At 45.1% G+C, this 7,960-nt stretch overlaps 1 long non-coding RNA gene across 1 annotated transcript; it reads left to right on the plus strand.

The window, feature by feature from the left end:
* Nucleotides 1-2,933: 2,933 nt before the first annotated feature.
* LOC110341837 lies at nt 2,934-7,943 on the plus strand. Its single transcript, XR_002383841.2, has 2 exons — nt 2,934-7,096; nt 7,401-7,943. It is a non-coding gene; the product is annotated as an uncharacterized LOC110341837 (long non-coding RNA).
* Nucleotides 7,944-7,960: the final 17 nt, after the last annotated feature.

The following is a 7,960-nucleotide window of genomic DNA, read 5'->3' on the forward strand; positions in this document are numbered from 1 at the left end:
GTGTTTCTTTGGTGGTTTTAAATCCACCAAACTACCCATGAAAGATTAACCATCATGGGAAGCCAAGCACTCCTCGGTGTGAACGGTGAGTTTGAATGTAGTCATGCAAAGAACATGGAAAGCCTCACTACAGCTTCCCTTTCTAAGTGCTCTGTGAATAGCATCTCACCTAAGGATTCAGAAAACAAAGTCATCCACAAGTCCTAGAAGCCAGGCACACACCTTTAATTCCAGCAGCCAGAAGCTAAAAGGTGGTGGTACACACCTTTAATCTTAGGACTCGGGATTAAGAGGCAGACAAATCTCTGTGAGTCCAAGGCCACCCAGATCTACACGAGACTGGTCCAGTCCTAAAGAGAAACGGCTCACACAAAGACGATCTCAGCACGTGGGATTGTACTCCTTTAATCCCAGCTTTAGGGTGGTTTATAAGACAGGAGCAAGGTCAGACTCGGGCATTCTCTCTCCAATCAGACTGAGGATAGGAAAACATATCTTCTCCAGCCACACCGAAGATAAGAAGGCCCAGTGTCAAGGAGGACAGGAAGACATTGAAGTCTCAGAATTCTCCAGCCATGCTGAGGAGAGGCAGCAGTCTGAGACTTGGGGAAGAGCTTGTGGATCATCCCTTGCAGCCTGAGCTAGAGGTGAGAGCTAGCGGCCAGATGCTTTGCTTTTCCAATCATGACTTGAAGTTTGAACCCCAACATCTGTCCCTCCTCATAGGATGATATTCATCCTCTGAGGAGAATGGAGAGAGAAGCAACCACCCAGTTTTACATCCTAGGAAACTGGCCTAAGGTGAGTAAATTATAGCTTAGAGTTTGCTAATGGTAAGTGGTAAGCTGAGACTCAGGAAGCCTGCCTCTAGTCCACACTCAATGCCTCTGGTCATGCTGACCCTCATCAATGACAGAATGACGTCCACATATTACTCTTGTCCCCAGATTGACTGTTCATTGCCTGCTTTTAAAAACTGGAGCCGAGAAATTTTAATATTTTTTGTTGGCGGCTGGTGCAATGAACAACTTTGTCAATAGTTGAAGCTAAAGATACTGAAAAGGAAACAGCTTCCTTTGCTGGTTCCAAAATGGGTGCTCATTTTGTGGGTTCTTGTGGCTTACCAGGCTTCGGGACTCTGCATCTTAGGTGGCTTTTTGGCTCAGGGTTCAGCAGCGCTTGGGGATTGGCGACACTTAGCAACTACTTCTCCTTGTGTCCCTTATGAATGGAGTAACACCCATGAGACATTTCCCCGTAATAGCACCATACTTCTAGGGCATTCTGTCGATAGATTTCTCTGTGATTGTGAGCCGTAGCCACAGCCTCAGCAAAGTCTGGCTGTCGGTCCTAGGCAGGGCTGCCCCTCTGTCTGCTGGTCACCCTTCCACAGATCTTTTTGCCACCACTCCTTCCTAACTACTGTCTCCTACTAGAAGTTTCCACTCTCAAACTATCGTGTGGTTTTGGACCTGGCTAATACAGAAATAAAACCAAAGCCTGCCCTAGAGGACAGGGAAAACTCATGGGCATGATCAGGGACAACAGCAGCAATATGAGTCTGGAGAAACGGCCCAGGCACAATGTTTCTGGGTACAACTGGCTAATTCTAACTCAGACCATGTGAGGAAAAGTAGAGACTGTGGCTCACGTAGTGTTGGGGTCAAGTTGACAACACATTGTTTGATTCAGGGTTGTGTCAAGGTGGAGGAGCCTAGGAGGGGAAGGAAGAAGACAGAAGGGAGGAGAAGGGTATTGAAGAGGAGGGCGGGAAGAGGAAGATAGATGGAGGCAGAGAAGGAGAAAGATGAATGCCAACTATTGTAAGGGTCAGGAACGGTAGTGTGGGCCTGTAATCACAGGACTCCTGGCATAGGAGTATGGCAATTTAAAGACCAGCCTGGGGTAGATAGCAAGACCACGCAAAACAAGCAAGGATGCAGAGAATATTTAAAAGACACTCCAGAACAACAGCTGCAGGGAAGCAGATGGGTTCGTGGAATGGGGTGGGGGTTGGCAATTGACTATGGTACAGTCCACTGCCCTGGGTCTCACTGAGGGCCACCTTCCTCTTCCTCTCCAGTTCTCATGATGAAGCCCCTGGCCTCTTCACCAAGCCGTGGGGAGAGGCATTCCATACCATCTCCCAGGCCAGCCTACCTCCTTTCTCCAGCACACCTCAGGCTCTAGCCCTGACCTGCTTCCTGCAGCAGTGGGCGCTCTGAACATCAAAGAAACTTGTTTCCCCCACAGAAGACTTTCGAAGAGGCTCCCAGCCTGTGACTGTTACAGGGCCCTCAGACTGAACACGGCATTTTTTGCAGGATTTTCAAATAACTGTAAAGAGATCCACAGAAGCCAGATTTATCTGATTACAACAAAGTGGCCTAAACTTGACCATGTCCCCTGCTCACAGCACTGGACAAAGCTGCTGGACATGTCAGAGAGATGCCCTGCTACCCTAAGCAGAGTTCATGTCAAACTGAGCAGAACTTTCCATACATCAATGATGATTACTGTGGAGGAGTTTTGGTTTTAAATACATACATATACACATGCACACATACGCACATACATGTACATATGAACACATACACACATACACACACATAATAACACAAACATGTACATACACATATACTCACATCTACCCATACATGTATACACACATATAGGTTTTCAGCTAAATAAACCCCCTGAAGGTCTGGAACCCACATGAAATAGACCAGTTCACACAGAAACATAAGACTGGAACCTAGATAGTTTCAACCATTTCTCCTCAAAGCAAAAGACCTTTGCATATATCTTCATCTTGTTTATTTTACAGTGATCACATTCAATCAAAAATAACCAGAAATATCAAAAGACCAAATGACTGAAAAGCAGAGAGAGAGAGAGAGAGAGAGAGAGAGAGAGAGAGAGAGAGAGAGAGAGATCTATAACATGACAGCTGGAATCAGCAGATGTAAACTTTTATATACGCACCATTAATGCTGAAGAGAAGAGATTACGCGATGGATAATTTCATCAGAGCTGGAAGCTATTTTTAAAGTCACATAAGGGGTCAGTGAGGTGGGTGAGTGGATGAAGGTGAGTGTGTAAACCCTGGCGGCTTGAGTGTAGTCCTAGGGACCCATATGGTGGACAGAGAGCCAACCCCTTTCTAAGTTTCCTTGACCTCCACCTGCACACTGTAGCATGTGTCCACCCACCCGACACACACACACACACACAAATGTAAGTTGTTTTCTTGGTTTTTTGTTTGTTTGTTTGTTTGTTTTGAGAAACGGTCTCTCTATATAACCTCAGCTATCCTGGAACTCACTAAGTAGACCAGCCTGGCCTCGAATTCACAACGATCTGTCTGCCTCTGCCCCCCCCCTCAAGTACTGGGATTAAAGTGTATATCACCATTCCCAGATAGATAAATGTAATTTAAAAGTCACATAAAATTATAAAACTACTATGATCAATGAAACAAGGCTCTCAATTGTCAGACTTACCAACCAATTAAAGAGAAACAAGCAAGATTATGGAATAGAATATAAGCCAATTTAAAATATTTAGACTGAAGAAGAGCCAGAAGCTAAAGCACTCTCAGGCTGAGGTAACAGGATCAATGTGAGCTCAAAGCCAGCCTCGCTGTCAACTTGACTGCATTTGTAATCAACTAAAAGCCAAACAGCTGGGCACAACTCTGGGGGATTTTACTGACTGGATCCTTTTAGGTGGGAAGACCAGCCTGATCTGGGCCACACTCGTTGGCGGCAGCCCACATAATTAAAAGGACATGGAAGAAGGGAGCATTTGCTTTGCCCCTGCTTCTCTCACTGGTAAGTTCACCATCCTGCTGCTGTGGCATTCCTTCTCTGGATTAGAACTTACTTCTTCAGGATTCCAGAACAAGACCAGCTAAGAGATCCAGCCTCACGGACTAAACAGCTATCAGGTTCTTGGCCTCTCTGTCAGGGGACAGCCATTGTTGGACTAGTCAGACCGCAACCTGTAAGCCATTTTGTGTGTGTTTGTGTGTGTGTGTGTGTGTGTGTATGGGTGTGTATATGTATGTGTGTATGTGTGTGTACATGTGTGTGTGTGTTGGGCATAACATAATTACATATTATGTTAACAGTTATATGTTATGCACAATATATTAATGTATGTATTACAAGAGGATTTATTAGAAATATATGTTACACACAATACATATATATTCCCCCTCCCCTCTGGAAAACCCTAATACAGCTACAGAAAAAAAGAAAAAAAAAGCAGGAATTCTATACTTAACAAAAAATATCTTTCAAAAAAATTAAGACAGTTAAGCAAATACTGAAAATGTCACCATAAGATTTGTACTAAAAGAAAACTCTTCCAGGGAATTCTCAATATGCTTCTACACTGCAGTAAGAAAAGGTCTAACGTTAGTCCCAGGAGGAAAGAGAGACACAAGACACAAACTGGAAATATAAAAACAATTAACTTTGAAAGATGACAAAAGGCAAGAAGTAACATGGCTAACCCTAAATGAATACTGACTTTGTAATAATGCCTGCTGTGTTTTCAAATTCAGAGAACCGACCCCAGAAAAGACCAGCCTCAGGCAGGGTGGAGTGAAAGACAGTGTGGACTTGGTGTGCGCAGCGAACGGTGCAAGTGCTCACAAGGCAGGCCTCAGGCAGCCCGGAATCCTTACTGAGATCAGGGCACCTCTAAAACAAGGGACTCACTGAGACTAAATGGTTTGTTATCATTTGTAGCAGCAAAATAAAAACTGAGGAGGGAAGTGGTGGACTTACCTCAGGGAAGGCAGACCAATAGAAAAACTGCAAGATGCTACATTGTAACCAGGTGCTTGTGGGCAGGGGTTGGGTGCACGGGGGATGACCACCGTTATCCCAGCAAGCAGGAGGCTGAGGCAGGAGACTGCAAGTTTGAAGCCAGCCTGGGCAATGCTATGCGATGGTTAATCCTCACTGTCAACTTGACCAGTTCGAGAATCACCTAGAAGCACACCTCTGGGTGCATCCATGAAGCCTTTTCCAAGACAGCTAACCAGAAGGAAAGCTTCACCCTGAATATGGGTGCCACCAAAGTAAACGAAAGGAAACAAAGAGGCTGGGTGGGGTCAGCATTCCCCAGTCTCTGCTTCCTGGGACGCTAAGACGTGCAACACACCCCAGCCACTGAGACCTCTGCCGTGCACTCCCCATCATGAAGGACTGCACCTTCAGACTCGGAGCCTGGGTAAGTCCTCCCACCTCAAGCTGTTTCTATGGAGTCCTCTCCCAGTGGGAGATTAGTGACAAATGCACTCTCAAATACACAGAAACGCAACAACATCAAAAGGCACACTTAGGTCAAATACCTCAGACATAGCCATATTTTTAAATGACCTAATTTCTCTTTAACAATTCAAATATTGCATGCCCACTGTGGTGACACCTGAGGTGTAGGGATGTAGACAGGTTCAAACTGAAGGTATACTGAGAGCAACCACCAACCAGAAGGACCTAGAAGTAGGAAACGCATAGCTTGAGAAAGTATTAACAAAAGCAGCATATATTTTACTCGATGTTTAGAAACCAGAGACTTTCCTAACAGGGGAACAAAACAAGGATGTTTCCTCCCGCTCCTACTCTTCGGCTTCACACTGGGAGTGGTCCTAGCTAATTCAATAAGAAAACTCAATGAGAGGCATATAGATTAGGAAAATCGCTTTGTTTACAGGTGGCCTGAGTGCTGATGCAGAAAACCCCAAACCACCAACAAAGAAACTCCCAAAAGGAATAAACCCCATGGCAAGGCTGTGCCAGGAGCTTGTACACAAACGTGGAGGAAATGTTGGCAAACACTACACTGAACACAGGACTGTGCTCCAAAGCACATGAAGAACTATTGGGACAACATGAAAACAACCCTATTTTAAAACGAACCAGAGTTCTTCACAGACATCCCATGAAATAAGACATGCAGGCAGTGAGCATGCCCATCATATCCCAGTGGGAAAATGGAAGTTAAAACAGGAAGCCACCACACACCTGTCAGCATGGCCAAGATGGGAAAACCGACAACACCAAATGCCACCTAGGAAGTGAAAGGGGAACTCTCATCCACAGCTAACAGTAATGCAAAGCGGCTTGTGAAGCCTGCATGTCGGTTGACAGCTTCTTACGAAACTAATTATACTTTTGTTATAAAAAGAAACAATTGTGCTTCTGTATGGGCAGAAGGCAAAACTGGTGTGGATGTTTATAACAGCTTTATTCATAATTATCAAAGCCAGGCGCACTCCAGGTGCCCTTTGGTAAGCAAGTGGGTGGATGAGCTGTCACATGTCGAGACAACAGAAATCTACCAGCTGGGCATGACCTTTAATCCCAGCACTCAGGAGACAGAGGCAAGATCTCTGTGAGTTTGAGGCCAGCCCGCTCTACGAGGTGAGTCCAGTCCAGCAAGAATTAAATGAGCCATCTCCCCAGCCCTCAGACACTGTTTTAAATATATGTAGTTTAAAATTGTTTAGATATAATTCACAAACAAAAGAACTATCATTTTGAAATGACCCATTACATGACTCGTATAGCAGCCGATCCCTGTTCTCTCTCTCAGCCTGCAGCAACCATGAATGCACTTTCTGTCTTTGGATTTTCCCGTGCTATGTATTTCGTGTGTGGAATAATGTCATGAGTAGCATTTTTGTTGTGTAGCATGTTTTCAGTGTTATCATATGTATCACAATGTTGTTCTTCCTGATGGTTGAGTATTATTCCACTGTATACATGCATCACATTTTGTCTGTTAACCTGTTGCGTTGCATGTACTCCTTAGCCGTTAAGAGTTAAAGCTGCTGTAAATATTATCAAAGGTGGGTATTTTCTAAAGCCTGTATTTGATATTCATTTCCAGCAAGTTTTGCTTTTCTTTTCTTTGGACTTAATTTTTATTTACTTGTATGTGTGTTTGTATATTCGCCACACGTGTGCAAATGCCAGAAGAGGGAGCTGGATTCCTTGGAGCTGGAGTAAGAAGCAGTTGAGCCTTGTGAGCTGCGTGATGTGGACGCCAGGATCCCATCCAGACACCTCTGGAAGCCAGGGTGAGTTCTCCTTTCCCTTTCTGGCTGTCTACATAAACTGAGAATTGTCGCAACCTTTCCACAAGTTGCCCTTTTGCTCTTGTGAAATATCAACCTTTATTTCTCCAGTTTTTACCATTATTCTGCTAGATGACATTTCTATAGCCATTTTAGGTTCGAGCCAAACTAAGAGGACAACAGAGAGATTTCCTGAGTATCCCGTGTTTCCTGTCCTGCACAGCTCCCTGGCGAGCAGCACAGGCCTGAGGACCTGGCTGAATCTCCAGCATCTACGTTTTCATGTTTTCTCTTGTTTTGTCTGTAGGTGTGTCTGCGTGCTGCACGCATGCCTGGTGCCCACAGAGGCCAGAAGAGGACGTCAGATCCTCTGGAACTAGAGTTACAGATAGCTGTGAGCAACCATGTAGGCCTGGCGCCCATGTTTTAAAAGCCAGGCAGTAAGAAGATTGCTGGGAGCCTGCGGAGCTCTAAGTTCTGTGAGAAACCCAGTCTCAAGGGAGGCAGAGAATGACAGAGAGGGACACCCAGCATCCCCATTTGTTTGACACACATATGAACAGGCACATGCTCCCCACCACGTACATACACACACTCACACACATGTACACACAATGTTGTGGAGGTTAAGAGAGGGTGGAGCTGCAGCCCCGTGGGTAGAGTGCTTGTCTAGCATGCAGAAGACCCCGAGTTCCACCCCAGCACTGCCCACACAGGTCATCTCAGGCTCTGGAAGGTTGTGACAGGATGAGGAATTCAAGCTCATCCTCAGCCACACAGAGTGTGCGGCCATCTCTCAATTACATGGGACCCTTAAAAAAAAACAGAAGTAAAAGAAATATAAAATCTACAGTCATGGCTTGAGTT

This window comes from Mesocricetus auratus, unplaced genomic scaffold (assembly GCF_017639785.1).
Source record: "Mesocricetus auratus isolate SY011 unplaced genomic scaffold, BCM_Maur_2.0 Super-Scaffold_100014, whole genome shotgun sequence".
Lineage (NCBI taxonomy): Eukaryota > Metazoa > Chordata > Mammalia > Rodentia > Cricetidae > Mesocricetus > Mesocricetus auratus.